Consider the following 16,512-nt stretch of genomic DNA (forward strand, 5'->3'; position numbering starts at 1 on the left):
CAGGGCTAATAAATTATGCTCATCTGTTCTGCACCCTGGCCTTCTGCTATAAATGCCTCTGGGTCCCCCAGATCTAGTCTTCCCTTTGGGGCTTCAAACCAAAGCTTGAAGTAGAATTTGGGACAAAAAGATGCCTCAGGAGACTCTGCGGACCCATTAAATTAGCCCCAGATGGCCCTCACTAAATTGTAGCCAGCAACCAGTAGGGCAGCTCCTCTGTTGCTTCCCTATCATAAACAGAATGCTAAGGTGAAGCTGTGGAACCAGGTCCTCCTCAAACAAGGGATAGAAAAGGAGTCCCAGGAATTTGGGACCTGGCCTAGTAAGATGCTGCCCAAAAGGAAAAAAAAATAACCCCTCACATAGAAAAACTCCCTTTATTCACAGGACTATGTTAACTCATGTCATGCTGGAGAAAAAACAACAACTGCAGAGGAGGGGAAGGTGACAGGGGGAAAAACTTCTTGCCCTATGCAAATGGGTTCCTTTAACAAGGGAAAGAAAGCTCTCAGTCACTGATTGCATCCTTCTTGCTTCTAAGAATAGATAGAAAACGCATTGTTCTGAATTATATTCCTGATGACTGAGCCAAGGGCTCATTATACACAGTAATATTGTCTCTATGGTTTGCAACAACACCCTTAACATTGTATATAAAGAAGGGATAGGCACCATGAGAGCCACAGGAGAAAAAGAAAAATGCCATAGGAAAGATTAGGGTCCATAGTGTTGACACCCTAACAGGCGGCTGGGGACTGGAATCAGTCCAGGGACCTTTGAATAACACCAACATGAATCTTAGCCATATACCCTTAGCTGCCCCAGGACCTCCAGCCATTCCCACATAATGGCTAGAGCTACATACAGGGAGACTGAATTGGAACAAAGCTAACATTCTCAACACCCGAGAGTGATGGGGGTGGGTTAACAAAGTCCTCCTGGGCAAGCATGTCCTCTGAAGCCACACCATTCGCTCTTAACTGGCTGACAGAGGCTCAGTTCATCATCTGCCTTCAGAAAATAGTCTGAGAGCAAGAAGACTTGGAAACTAAAGTCAAAGAGTTTTAGGTCCACATTTATTCGCCCTTCTGCAGATCCCAAACAAGCCCCCAATAATGACACAGGATGTTTTCGGGTGCCACTTCACCAACCAGTAATTTCCATGGCCTGTGGTGTTCCAGCCTGGGCTTCGCTATGCTCCAGGCTCACTGCTGGACTTGGCCTGCCCACGTGGCCTGGCAGGCTGCGCTCAGCTCACACTACCAGTCTGGATACCATGCTCACTTCAGGATCCACACCCAGCCCATGGCTGGCCTAGGCATGCTGTGACCTGCTTCTGCCTTGGGCACTGGAGACGACAGCAACCACAAAACCCCAAAGTGGGTGTTACAGCATGTCACAGCTCTTGCTTGGGGAACCCCGAGGTCTGGGCCTCCAGAAGGGTCGCAGCTCATTTGTGTTACAGTTCATTTGTTCCCATGGTCTGCACACTTCAGCGAATGGGGGTGTGTCCCAGCTTGTTCAGTCTGCCACCTAGCTCTGCCCCACAGCTCCTGGACAGGCCCTGCCCTGCTGCCACTTTCTGTCACGTGGGGCAGCTGCTTGGCACTGGTGGAGGGTAGGAGGGCTACAGTGGTACAGCTACTTTCCATCTGCCAGTGGGTTCTGAGTTCTTGTCCTGCATCCAAGAAGAATGAGGTTATATGGACAACCAGAGTGTGAGCAAGTTGGAGAAATGTTTTATTGAGTGATGGAACAGCTTTCAGTGAAGGGGGACCTAAAGCAGGTAGTCCCCCACCTGAAGGCAGGTTGTCCCCACCTGAAGGTGGATAGTCCCAAAGTGTGGCTGAGTCTGAAGTTTTTATAGTCTCTGAATGAGGGTGGTGCAGGCTGTAGGTAGCCTTGGACAAGGCAACATTCGATTGGTTAAAAAGCATTATTCAGAAAGAACCATCAGGAAACATGGGACAAACAGGAATAGAAGTTCTCACTCTGGCCGAGGACTTCATTTGGAACTAGCAGCTCATTTTTGAAGCTTCAGGCTGCTTTTGGCTTGAAGGCCAGTTTTCATTGGGGACCCACCCCTGTCTGCTTAGGAATTTGTCTGCCTCCTGCCACTATCAATGGGAACCCCTACTTGAAGCTGGTTGGTCAGAAGTTCCAGAAGCCCCAACTTGCAACTGGTGTGGGACTTAGGGACTGAGCCCTCACCCTGTGGGATCTGACACTATCTCTGGATAGATATCATCAGAACTAAATTAGAGGACACCCAGTTGGTGTCTGCTGCTTGGTGTGTGGAGAAGAAAACCCTATACATTTTGCCACAGAAGTCTTCTGTGTTGATGATCATTGTGGTGTGAGAGTAGAGGAAACACATGCTTAAGAGAGTTCTCCTTACACAACCAGTGACTCCTTTCTCCCATTTTCTCCCTTTTGGAATGGGAATGTCTATAACTGTTATATTATGCCTATCTCATCATTGTATTTTGGGAATAGATAACCTGTTTCTAGTTTCACAGTTTCAGAAATATAACATATTTTTCTCCAGAATGGATTATATGTGGAGTCTCAGTCATGCATGATTTTGATGAAGAGATTTGGAGTTTTTAGCTGATTTTATTTAGACGAGACTTTGGACTTGAGTTGATTTTGTAATGCCTTGAGACTTTTGAAGATCTTGGGATAGAGTGAATGTATTTTGTGTGGGGGATGGAGGAGAATCTTTTGGTGTCAGAGGGAAGACTCTGGAAGGCCAAAATGCCCTCACCCCAAAGATGTCATATCCTCATCCCTGAAACCTGGAAATGTGACCTTATATGAAAATGTAAGGTCACATTTGTAGATGTAATTGATCTTGAGATAAGTAGATTAATCTAAATTATTAGGGTAGACCCTAAATGCAATCACATATATCCTTATAAGAGGGTGTCAGAAAGAGATTGACACAGACAAAAAAAGGAGAAGGCAATGTGAAAATGGAAGAGTGATGTGGCCAAAAGCCAGGGAATGTTGGCAGCCACAAGAAGCTGGAAGAGACCAGGAGTGAATTTTCCTTTGGAGTCTCCAGAGGAAGCATGAAGCCACCAACATTTTGATTTTGTCCTAGTGATACAGATTTTGGACTTCTGGCCCCAGAATGGTGAGAGAATAAATTTCTGTTATTTTAGGCACCCAATTTCTAGTGATTTTTTACAGTTGCCATAGGACGTATATGCAATAACACAATGCATTTATCCATTCTCTGCCCATTGGACACAGGGATTGCTGTTGTGAGTAGTCTTGTACATGTTTCCCAGTGCAAATGCACTACAGTTTTTCTAGCATAGATACCTGGGAGTGGAACAGTTTGATCATATGCAAAGGTTCAATTCCATAAGGTAATAGCAAATTGTTTTCCAGAGTGGTTGCACCAATTTATACTCCTACCAGCACTACATTTTCTGCCGATCCTTATCTTATACACCACTTGGTGCCATGAGATTTCTTAATTATTTATCAATCTTAGTGAATGTAAAATTGTGTCTTATTGTGTTTTTCTTTGCACTTCCTCGATTACCATTGTGGTTAAGCTTGTGTATATTTTCAAACTTTTTGGCCGTTTATAATTCCTTTTCTGTGAATTGCATGTTCTTGTCTTTGCTCATTTTTCTAATGCATTATGTTATCTCTTTTTATTGACTTTTAGGAGTTCTTTTATATTCTAAATACTAAAACATTCTTTTTACGGCTTATCTTTTTACTTATTTTATGGTGTCTGTTGATGAAAAGTTTTTGATCTTAATGTCAATTTTATCAATCTCTTCGTTGATGGTTAGCATTTTTATGTCTTTTTAAAAATTCTTCCCTTCCCTGAAGTAAAAAAAAATAATTTGTCTACAATTTATTTTAAGAGTTTTGTCTTCCACATTTAAATTGTTAATCTATCTAGAATTCATTTTTCTGTATAGTGTGAAGTGGTTTCATTTTTTTATCCATGTAGGAATGACCAATTATTCCACACTATGTATGTTATTGTCCCTTGTTTCTCCACCTATCAGCAAGGCCATCTATGCATCTTCAAGCTCCAAATATGTATAGGTCTGTTTCTGTTTGCAATTCGACTTTATTAGTCTATTTGTACATTCCTTAGCGAATATCATACTGTTTTTATTGCTAAAGCTTTATAATTACTCTTGATAACTGGAGGGCACCTGCCTTCTGTTTTCTCCTTCAGGGGTATCTTAGATATTCTTGACTCTTACTCTAAATTTTAAATTCAGAATGTCAGAGTTCAAGAAAATCCCTTTTGGAATTTTAAAGGCAATTGCATGACATCCATAAATCAAGTTGCATAAAATGGACACCTTTGTGAAATATCCAGTTTTATAATTTGCATCCAGTTTTTATGTATGTATAAATATAATAATTTAGATTATATAATAATCCATATTAGAGTGATTATAATTTTATGATTTGCATTCAGACTTATAATTTTTTTCCATAAGACTTGCACATCTTTTGTTAGATTTATTGTAGGTGCTTATCCTATATTGCTATAGTAATAATATATATTTAAAATTCTATTTTCTGGCCATGCATGGTGGCTCATACTTGTGATCCCAGCACTTTAGAAGGCCAGTGCAGGATGATCGCTTGAGCCCAGAAGTTCGAGACCAGCTTGAGCAACATAGTAAAGCCCCTATTTTTACAATAAGTAAAAAACAAAATTAGATGGGTGAGGTGGCATGCCCCTGTAGTTTCAGTTATGCAGGAGGCTGCGGTGGGAGAATTCCTTGAGCCCAGGAGGTAGAGGCTGCAGTGAGCCATGATTGTGCCACTGCACTCAAGCCTAGGCAATAGACTGAGACCCCATCTTGAAAAAGACCAAATTCTGCTTCCCAACTGTTGCCAGTATAGAGCTGCAAATGATTTTTATATTTATAATAGTCAACCTTTATGCCATACTCTCTTATTGTAATGATTTATCTATGGAGTCTTTTGGATTTGATATGTAGGCAATCATATAATCTGTGAACAATGATAGTTCTGGTTTTTCTTTCCCAATCTTTATGTTTTGCATTTCTTTTTCTAGTCTTACTGCACTGGCTACGATCACCTGTAGTATGCTGTTAAATAGAAGCAATGAGAGCAGTCATGCCTGTTTTTAAAAGAATGTTCATAGCATTTCACCATTAAGAATGCTTTCTGTGAGGTTTTGGTGGATGCTCTGTAAAGTTAATGAAGTTCTCTTTTATTCCCAGATTTCTGAGTTGTTTGTTATTGTTGTTGTTAAGTAAATTGGAATTGAATTTTTTAAAAATAGACAAAATAATATCTCAATTTCAGGATCACAGGTATGATTATATTAATGACTATATCTAATATATCTAGCCCAATGTATCTGGATTATTTTGTATCTTATTATTTTTAAAAGGAATGAAGGGAGCTGATAGAACTTATATTGTATATTTTTGAAACCATAACTTGATACTGATGTTTCCCAGAGATTTCAGACTCTTGATTTTTTTTGTAAGATACAACTTTATCTTATTTAACCCTTACAGCAAAACACAAATCTACTTATATTCACTCAAGTCATAGACTTACAATAGCAAAATATGAGTAACATAAACTTGTGGGCAGGCTAGATACTACATTAGAACTCTTCATGTATCAAATTACCAAGAGATTTCCTGGTTATCTTATAACAAGAATGATTTGAATGTCCAAATATCTGTCTTTAGGCTTTACTTTTATCCCTTTCTATAGTCTAGCGGTATTCTCAAGCATGGTGCGCCTGAGAATTCCTCTGTAGGTTGTATGTAGGAGATTTGGGGAGGCTCTGAACTGTGTTTATTTATTTATGTTTACAGTGGTTGATTTTCATCATCTATGCATATTTTGAAATTTAATTCTCTTGTAAGATATAACATTCTATCCATATAATTACAGCCAATAATTCCAAATATAATAGTTCCAACTCTGCAGGAATAGATTTGCAGCATTTTTTAGAGTCTCATGACATAGTCTTCTATTAGCATCAGTCCTCTTGAAGTGAGGTCCATTTGACTTTTTATTTGCCTAAGTTGACTATTTCTGATATTAACTCATTTCTAAATCAGTTCGAGCCTTTCTTCTCATCTTCATTTCTCCCAGCATCTAATTCCTTGTCTTAATAACCTTCAGTTTCCCAGAGTCCCAGAGTCTTGTCCTGATTTTGCGGCTCCCCACCAGTCAAGGACTCATTCCCCTAGTTACTGTCCCTTCAGCCCTGTTCCAGCAAAGCTGGACTTAACTCCATCTGACTGTCAGCCTCTCTGGTACTCTGCATATTCCTATCTCTAGAGTCTCTGTTGACTCCATTAATTCTGGAATATCTCTGGGGTCACACCAATCTCCTGCCTAGCCTACACACACATTCCTTTCTATCCCTGACAAGTGAGAAAAAAGAACAGATCCTAGAAAATGTCTTCATTTTCTTGGTAGGCTTATCTTTTATGTAAGTATGATAATATTATATATATTCTGATATACTATATTATAAGTAGAGCTTATAATTCCACTGATAAGCAGAGTAAGGAAACCCTACCACAGAGTGTTGCAAAAGAATAAGCATCTGACAGCTTCAGTGAGTCAGCTCTCTGTATGATACTAACCTGAGTGACTTAAGCAGCCAGATTTCAAAAAGAAATAGATTTGCCTCCAATTATTCTAAATGCATCTGTTTAAATTGGCTATAATACAGCAAATTTCATGTAGCTTTAATGGTACACATTAGGACATGTAACTTTATGACTGGAAATAGGTATGTTATTAATTTAAAAATCCAGTTTCCCATATCCCCTTTGATACAGTAATGGGCTCTTGGAGTGAGAGACTCATATTCCAAAAGATCCATGTGCAATCCAACTACAGGTTAGAAATCAAATAATACGCAGCCACTTTCATTTTTCAAAAACCTCAAACAGGGCATATATAGGTTGTTACTTTATGATGACTTGCTAAGATGCATTGTTTATGATTCTTTAGTTTCTCTCTGTTTTCAGATTTCAGTGTCTTCCTTTGCCAAGTTTTAAAAGGAAAAAAAATAAATTAATCCTCTGGAGCTGAAACAGAAACATTTGGTCTCCTGTAATCCTCAGTTCTTAACCTAATGTGGCAGCTCATAGGGAAACTGTCAGATCTGCAATCCTAATTGCTATAAGTTGCCTACCATGTGTACACATGTAATGGTCAGGAGTGAATATGCGTTGACAACTTATATTCTCTGTTCCATAGTTCTAAACATCCTTAGTGTGTGTGCGGTTTTACCTCTGTGACTCTTGGGTAGGCTACATATGGGTGTGTAAAGTAGCTGTTGCCAGCCTGGAAGCTAGCCTCTTCTGAGAACATTCCTACTCATATAGAGACAAACATGAGAAACTATGGCATTAAAATGTTTTTTGAAACATGGTGGCATGAATTCAGTTGAACATTGTGTCTTCATGGCCACATTTAGTGAGACTGTCAAACACAAAACAAAGGACCCCATCATAAATGCTGTGTAAAAACTCTAATAATTTCATGATAAAGAGAAAAATAACCAAGGAATATTCTCATTAGCAATTATTCGTATCTTATTAAGCATGGGTTTTTATTCTCATTTTGACAGTTCATGTGCTATTTTTGCATATGTGTGTGTATATCCATGCACATGTACACATGTATGCACACACGTACACTCACTGCAGGGTCCTGTTATTAAATCACTGTTGGCAGATGGCAAGTCATCAATAGATGCTTCTTGAATTGAAAATGATACCACATGTAATTGACCTTCTGTAACAATTTCTTTCTCATTTTATTCTAATTGTAATTGGTGGAGGGATTTTTAATAAAATTAACATGGTCCTTTACACTAAGCTGGAGAACTTTTCTAATCTATTGGCAGTAAGTGATGGATTTGAAATTTATTGCAGAAGGATTGGGACTTTGTGCTAATTTCACCTTTGAAAAACTTTGATTTAGAGGTCAGTGATGTGATTTTTCATTTTCTAATGAAAGGTTGATCCTTTATTGACAATAGTAAAGTTAGTAGGTCTCCTGTATAACATGATAAAGTACTAATAAGCCAGCCGGTCTGGAAATTTTTAGAATCAGATGGGGAGAGCAGTCCTTACCCCATTGTCCCTGTCATTTGTTCTCAAGCCCCTCTCTTAGTTTTTACACTCAATCCTTGCAGAAAGTAAATGTTCATCATCAGGCCCTCTTAATCTGTTTCAATAAAATTGTTCAAGTAACAGAAGAAACTGCATCTGTTCTCTAGAAGGCAGGAAGGTAGGGAGGGTGTGGTATGTGCTGCGCCTACCAGGAGAACAACATTTCTTTGAAGTGTTATGTAGTATTTTAACACATTCCTGCATTTTAAAAATTCACCTTTATTACAAATATGTATACTTTTACATTACATAATTCTCCTCCTTCTAACTAAAGGAATTTGAGAATTTGCCTTTTTTTTTTTTTTTTTGAGACAGAGTCTGGCTCTGTCACCCAGGCTGGAGTGTGGAGTGCAGTGGCGCGATCTCGGCTCACTGCAAGCTCCACCTCCCGGGTTCATGCCATTCTCCTGCCTCAGCCTCCCAAGTAGCTGGGCGCCCGCCACCATGCCTGGCTAAGTTTTTCTATTTTTTAGTAAAGACGGGGTTTCACTGTGTTAGCCAGGATGGTCTCAATCTCCTGACCTCGTGATCCGCCTGCCTCGGCCTCCCGAAGTGGTTATTTGGTATTTTTTGATGGACGTTAGCAGAAGAATTGACATACACCAACTTAAAAACCCTGACTTTGGTTATACTTGCTCTCATCTAACATCATAAGTTAGCTTTGTGGTAATCCTTGATCTGTGGGTCAATCCCCAGATTTTCTTTGCTAACCAACCTAATTTGGGGCTCAGTTTCTATTTTGTCTTACAGCTAAGCCCCAAGTTATGATAAAAGAAGAACGGTCTCTCTCCATGACTTGTTCCAATGCCAAGGAACCTAGACCCAGTGAGCACACTCTGTTTTTGCATCAGCACCTCAGGGTCCTATGTCCTATGCCAGGCAAGGGCTCACCCTTACAATCTTCTTTCCATTTGATGACACCTCCCTTTATGGATCACAATGGTACTTAGTGTACCTGGGATCCTACTTTTGATCCCATCAAAGATAATACATACAGCCTGATTCCAGTAACAATAGTGCTTGCCAATACACAATGAGTCATCGTAGTCTTCATATTGTACATCTCAAATGTCCTAATTGGCTCATGCAGTTGAACCGTATTCACTGGTAAGTTCTCACTTAATAATAACATCAACTGCTTCACAAAGAGATTTATTGTGGTTTTCCATTCATTCAAAATTCTGAATGACAAACGGGTATGACCTCTTTTGAGGAGTGCCTATTTAACCTATGCTTGATTGTAGTTATTTCACAAAGTGGAGATAGAGTTATTTAGAATGAAAATTCCAGATCATTTTTTTTTTTCACTCAGTCACAGGACTGCAGGATATCCCCAAAGAAGACCACCCCAGAGTTTCCACCCTGTTTCCTCATGAATTTCCACTCACTCATCTCATATCAAATCTACCTGCAAACCTCAGCTCCTCAGGTTTCTCTAATCAATATCCACTTCAACAAGCCTTGCTGAAGGTTTGAGGGGTCCTGAGCTGAGGTCCATCATTCATCTCACAGCTTTCTGGGGCAGTGAAATAAAATAGATAAAAATGAAAACTCTAAAACTGAGGTTCTCACACTGCCAATTCTCTCTCTCTGACCTTGGATAAATTACTTTACCTCTCCTCTCCTCAGTTCCCTCCCCTTGAAAGTGGGAATACAAATAGATTTTGTCTCATAGGGTTGTGGTGAAAAGTTAATGAATTGTTACAGTAGAAGCATTTGGAACTTTCTGGGTCCAGAGGAAATACTCAATGCAAGTAACTTCCAATTATCTTATGGTTTTCCCTTCCTTTTCTTTTCATACTCTTCAGAATCACACAGTTTTTCCTATTTGCTTTAGGATATTAGTTCAAACAAGATTTCTTCTTAATTGAGCATGCTTTTAGGGTCTCACCAGCCATGCAAGAGATTTACAGAAATATTTATTCAAATTATTCAGAAAACTACTCTGGAGAATAAAATTGGATTTTTCTACTTCATTTTTACAGTGGCTTCGATAGCTAGTTTTATTCTTCTCTTCCTCCTGCTTCTCCTCCTTCTTCAATAGTTATAAGATGACTATAATATTTGCCCTTCCTTTCAAACTGTCAGTGTTCTCCATCTCTTCCCTGAATATACTTTGCACACTTGGGCTTTTGTACTCACACGCATCCCATTATTTCTGCCTGAAGTGCCATTTCCCACACTCCTAATGTCCAGGTAATATACATCCTTTAAAACCCAGTTTACATACTATCTCGACATACATAAATAAGCATTCTCAATTCTGCAATTCAGTGGCATTGCATATATCTTAGGCGGTGTTTATGACTTCGTATTTATAATTTGGCATTCACGTGTCTATCTTCTTTTTTTGACTGAAAGCATCTTTAAGGCAAGAGTCTTGGATTTCCATTTTGGTTCTACTATGTCAACTGCAGTGTATACACACCCAGATAAATGTTTATTGAGTGGAGTAATACCAAGGTGTGAAAGGGAGAGTTTCCATCAATTTCCCATACTGGGAACGGGGGAGAGGACAGTAATAAAAGAGAATTAGAAATACGAGGTTTGTGGTCAGTCTTTAAAGTGCTGTGTTCTTTTGTCAGATTCCAGGTGCTTAGATGGAGTGACTCTGCATGCCACCCTAACACTCCATCATCTCTTCCATTACTTCCAAGAAATCCACACTTCAACTGAATCAAACCAATCCAATAACCTGAATGTACCAAATCATTTTGTGCCTTTTAGGCCTAATCATCTAGCATCCTCTAGCCTACTGGAAGATAAGGAGTTTGCCTTTTATCTCTGTGTTCCCAGCATCTATAGTGTCTATTCTTACTGGATGCTCAGTAACTACTTAGGGATGAATGGATGAATGAATTCATGTTTTTAGATGCTCTTAAATACATATTTGGCAACACTCAGGCCTAATGTTAGAGGAAGACTCTGGCAGTGTACAGCCAAGGATTCTGTAATGATAACTAAACTGACTACTATCCTTCCTCTGAGGTAGGGCAGAGATGGTGATGAACAGTTTAGTATAATTTGTAGGTATGTGTATCAGTCCATTTTTACACTGCTATAAAGAAATGTCTGAGATGGCTTATTTATAAAGGAAAGCAGTTTAATTGACTCACAGTTCTCCATGGCTGGGAAGGCCTCAGGAAACCTACAGTCATAGCAGAAGGCGAAGGGGAAACAGGCACCTTCTTTACAAGGTGATAGGAGAGAGAAGAGTGAAGGAAGAACTTCCAAACAATAAAACCACCAAATGTCAAGATAGCTCATCCATTATCACAAAAAGAGTACGGGGGAAACTGCCCCCGTGTTCCAATCACCTCCCTCCCTCTACACATGGGGATACAATTTGAGATAAGATTTGGGTGGGGTCACAGAGCCATACTATAGCAGTATGTGACATGAGAGCAGTTACATGGGTAACAAATCCTCTTTGATCTCCCCTGCTGGAGGAGATAGAGCTGAGGAAGAATTAGTATTCATATTTATTGTTATCATTATTCTTTGAATAATTAAATATTAATTTATGCCTGAATTAACTAGACCTTATATAAACCATAAAATAGACAAACCTGGCTAAGAACAAAATTGATGTCCAAGAAGATTTCAAGGATCTGCTGTTATATAGAGACTTTAGGTTTATCTAAGATGTGTGCAGAGTGTGGAACATCATATATCCTCTCTGAAAAAAAAATCCTAAATGCTATGACATTAGCCACTTGCTTATAATTAAAGTATGTTGCCATTTCACCAAGCTTTCATTTACAGGAGAAAGTGCAAATTCCATTCCCCTTGAACTTTAGCTATTTCCAACTTTTTTCTTTGTTCTTTTCTTTAAAGCCTTGCAACAAATGCATCCCCATATGCTTATATTAGTTAATCTAGTATTAAACATATTGGCTGCGCAAAATGTTGGCACCCATTAATAAATGTTTTCATTTTTTCATTCTCTCTCTTTTTTTTAACTTTAGATTCTTCCTTTGACTACACAAGCAACAGCTGTCTAGCTGCCTGAACAGGACTGGATCTAATGCCTCTACAGAAATCTAGGTCAAAACACTTGGAATGCATGAATATCAAACAGAGTTTTCAAAACAGCAAATGAATACATCTTTAACTGGTGACATTTTCCTGTAGCATATGGCTGCAAGCTCAGGGGACTAGATGCTTTTTTGATGAATATGTTCCATCAAAAACTAAGAGATGGCAGTAGGCTTTTTCCACCTTCTGTTTTGCCTTATGAAATGATAATGCAAACTCATAGATAGACACAATGATCACAAGTCTTTTGCCTTCAAACCTATTCTAAAGATGCATTTTCCCTTTTGGATGAGTTGCTTTATATTTATATGGGTTTAGGTTTTGTACATAGTCATTAAAGGTGACAGCCAGTGGGGTGGTTTCTTTTCCTGGGTAAAATGTGATTGGTGGAAAGCTTCAAAAAATTGAACCGAAAAGCAAATACTCACCAAAGAGGGAGACTGGGGAGTTTGGTCACATAAGTAACTTATACTCCCAGTGGCAAAACATTGAATCCCAATCCATTGTCAGTGTCAATATTGAGGTGCTAGACAATCATTTACCAATGAGTAAAAGAGAAAAGCCTTGGGAAATTGGAGGCTAGCTCCTTAGTTCTGGATCTGCCAACAATAAGCCAAAGGTGACCCTAGGCATGCCTTATCATCTCTATGGCCTCACTGTCCCTCTCATATGTCAGATAACAGGACAGGGCTATATTATTTCGAAGGTCTCTCCTAGATGTAAACTTCCAGCTATGTGTAAGTGTATTAAGCTGTTTTGTTGTTATTATATCATGTTGTTTGGAATGAATGTCACAGCAGAGAAGAGTAGGCCTTGATTTCTTTTTTGATTGGCTGTAAAATTCATTTTTTATCAAAGAAAAATTCTCCAGAATTCTACCTTTTCCCCACCAATAAAATAAGGCAACAATGGAGCTGTTGGTTAAGCAGGGGAAGGAATTAGGATGCCCCCTTGGCTTGGTTTGTCTCCTACTTCTCAGGGCAGCATCTGAAAACTAAGTGTGGAAAATCTGGGTCTCCACCAAGCCCAGTGTGAAAACCACTGGCTTCGAGGATGTGCGTATTAGTAATGGTGTTGGCTGTGGAGAGAGAGGTGTCAGAAACGCATTTTTTTCTTTGTGCATTTAGCTAAAGTGTATTAACCAAACTTAGTTCATTTCAGTGACAGCTTAAACTTTAAGCCTGATATTCGCTCTTGGTTTGGCTTTTGTTTAAAAAATAACCAGCAGAACCTGTGATTGTAACAGGAATCTATAAATGGATTGTTTGATTCACAAGGTGAACTTGGATATATGTTGCCTTCATTTGGTAATGCCTTACAAGAGTCTTGAAAAACTCATTTTAGAGGTGAATTCTCGTTCCCACCACAGATATTCTGTTACCCAGTTTTATGCCTCAAAAGCTACCACTGTTACTAGGTACTTGAGTAAGTGTTCAAAGTAATTTATAATTATATACTTATACGCATATGTATGTGTGTGTGTGTGTGTGTGTGTGTGTGTGCGCGCGCATGTTTTACTTTTTAGTGAAGTGGTAGGGTGTGGTATATACATAATAGCCCTTTTTTTTTTAACCTAGTAATACGTCTCAGATATCATATCTTAGCAGACCTGTATAGCCTGGTTCTTTCTTTTAAAAGACTTCATAATCCCTTATTGTGGACATATAATAAATTTTAAAATAATCCGTCTTAAAATACTTTTACTTGAACTTACTTGTTTTTTTCCCCATTTACTGTCAAGATAGTGATGAATATCCAAGCATGTATGTATTTATGAATAGATATGAGAACATCTAAAGGCAAATCTCCTAGAAATAAAATTGCTGGGTCAAAGGATATGTATACATTTAATTTAGGTAGATAGTGCCAAATAATGTTTAACTATAGTTATTATTTGCAGTTTAAAAACTTGACTGTAGTTGAACATATTTTCATATGTTTAAAAATTACTTATATGTAAAATCTCTGTTCATCTTGTATGTCCATAAATGGAGTTAAGACAACTTAGTAGCCATCTGGAAAAAAATAAAATAGTATTTCTACTTTATTTGCAGAACAAAAATAAACTCCAGATGGACCAAAGATTTTATGCTAAAAATAAGTACATTAAAGTACTATTAGAAAACATGACAGGATGTTTTCTTGTAAGTAATCCGGAACTAAGGAAGATCTTTCTAAGCATAATACAAAACCTGCAAGCAATGACTCTGAAGGTGTGTAAGTCAATAAATCAATAGATATTGAAAAAATTTTAAAAAGGAATGACCAACTTTGGGTAATGACAATGACACATTGGACCCAGAGTTGTTCACATCGAATAGTTTGTAGCAGACGCCCATTTAGGCTCAGTTTGTAGAGACTTGAAAAACTGTTGCTTTCACCTGAACAGTGAAAATAATCTGGATAAGCTACAAAATCATATTTTATTTAAAACCCATCAGAGGACCAAGAACACAAAAAAAAGCTAAATGAAATTAATTCTAGAAAACAAATATCTCTTCATAACTACACTAGACCCACAGCCACTCTCCTCCCTCATGGAGCTGCAGAAGAAAAGGCCAGACCATAGATAAGAATAAGGAGAAGCCAGCCTAACCTATAATGGTCTTTTAATAACTCTGGGTGGCCTGGCATGACAGATGAGAATTCTACAGGGCCTCAGCCACATAGCAAGTCAGTATCCATCCTCCAACTCTTCACGCCCACCCTTCCAGGTCTTCACTGCCTGCTTGACTGCTGAAAGGTAGCTCACTGAAGGCTGGTGACACCTTAGGACAGCCAAGAATAATTTCTGCTGATCAGGAGAAATGAGAGAAACTGTCCAGCCATACAGCCCTTCCAAGAAAGTGAGGCAGCCACACACACAGATATACATACATCTCAATGAATAACATATTATAGAGTTTGGCATGTTTTAAATTTTATAAAAAGAGTATGTCATTCTGTAGTTCGTCTTCTGAATTTTTATTTTTCATTTAAATTACACTGACAGCCATTCATTATATGAAATGTGGCTGTGTTTCATTTCATTCATTCATTCTTACTGCAATTCCTTTTTGTGACTATACCTTAATATTTTTAGCCATTCCCTTCTCTATGAACAAGCATTGTTTCTGGATGACAAAAATGCTGCTGTAAACATTCTTGTACATTCTTCTGGTACTTATGTGCTAAACTTTACATTGTGTAGGTACTCAGGTATGGACATTCTGAATAAAGAAATATTTAACTTTACAAGATTATGCCAAATTATTTCCCAAGTGGATTGTAGCAATTTACACCAGCACCAGCAAAATATGAGATCATATTGAGCCATAGCCCCTTTAACTCTTGGTATAATCAAGAATTCTTAATTTCTGCAATTTGAAATTTGTAAAAAGCATCTCACTTTTGTCTTGACTTTCATTTTCCTCATTGCTAGTGTTGTTTAGTGGACGTATGTATTTTCTCTTCTGTGCGATTTTTCTGTCTTTTTCCCATTTTTCTACTGGATATTCCTTTTCTTGATTTTTAAGAGTTCTTTATAATTACTTGATAGTAACTCTTTTGAGATATATGTATTACAAATACCTTCCTCCAGGATAAAGCTTGTCTCTACTTTCTCCTTTCCTTGAATGAAAGTTCCTTTTCCCAATAGTCTCCACACATTTCTGTTACACATCAAAGTTCCATATGTCCATAGGCTATTTCTGATTTCCTATTTTATTCCACTGTTCAATTTGTCTATCTTTGCATTAATGCTGTATTGCGCTAATTACTATAGCTTTATAATATATTTTTTCCATCTGGTAGAAAAAAGTCCCTCTAACTTTTCTTCTTCAGTGTATCGTGGTAATCAATGCTTTGTTTTCCACATAGACTTTTAAACAAAACTCGTCAAATTCCCTAAAAAAGGTTACTGGGAATTTGAGTGGGAATGCATTAGATGCATAGATACAATTATCTTTTCAGATTATTCCTTCTTTTCATAAATATGTGCCATTTCTTCATTTATTTACAGTTTTTTAAATGACTTACAATAAAATTTTAAAATTTTGTACATAGACGATTCCCATTTTTGTTGGATTTATGATGATATTTTATAATTTTGGTTGTTACTATAAATAGTGTATTTCTAAAATGTTTTTAATTGCTTATTGCAATGGAAAAGCAACTGGGTCTGGATATGCAGACATCTTGCTAAATTTGTGTGTTTTTCTTAACAATCTACTGATATATTAGGAGTTTCTACATAGACCATCATATCAACTGCAAAATAATGTTTTATTTCCTCCTTTCCTATCAAATTACCTTAGAG

The 16,512-nt window shown here is 38.0% G+C and overlaps 1 long non-coding RNA gene across 1 annotated transcript in view; it reads left to right on the forward strand.

Moving 5' to 3' along the window:
• The window catches only part of LOC129137169 (uncharacterized), a 37,995-nt gene extending 22,543 nt beyond the window's left edge, over positions 1 to 15,452 (forward strand). The window contains exon 2 of the long non-coding RNA XR_010151521.1: positions 12,146 to 15,452. This is a non-coding gene — a long non-coding RNA (uncharacterized LOC129137169). The remainder of the gene's footprint in view (positions 1 to 12,145) is intronic.
• Positions 15,453 to 16,512: the final 1,060 nt, after the last annotated feature.

Source organism: Pan troglodytes, chromosome 16 (assembly GCF_028858775.2).
Source record: "Pan troglodytes isolate AG18354 chromosome 16, NHGRI_mPanTro3-v2.0_pri, whole genome shotgun sequence".
NCBI classification, from domain to species: Eukaryota; Metazoa; Chordata; class Mammalia; order Primates; family Hominidae; genus Pan; species Pan troglodytes.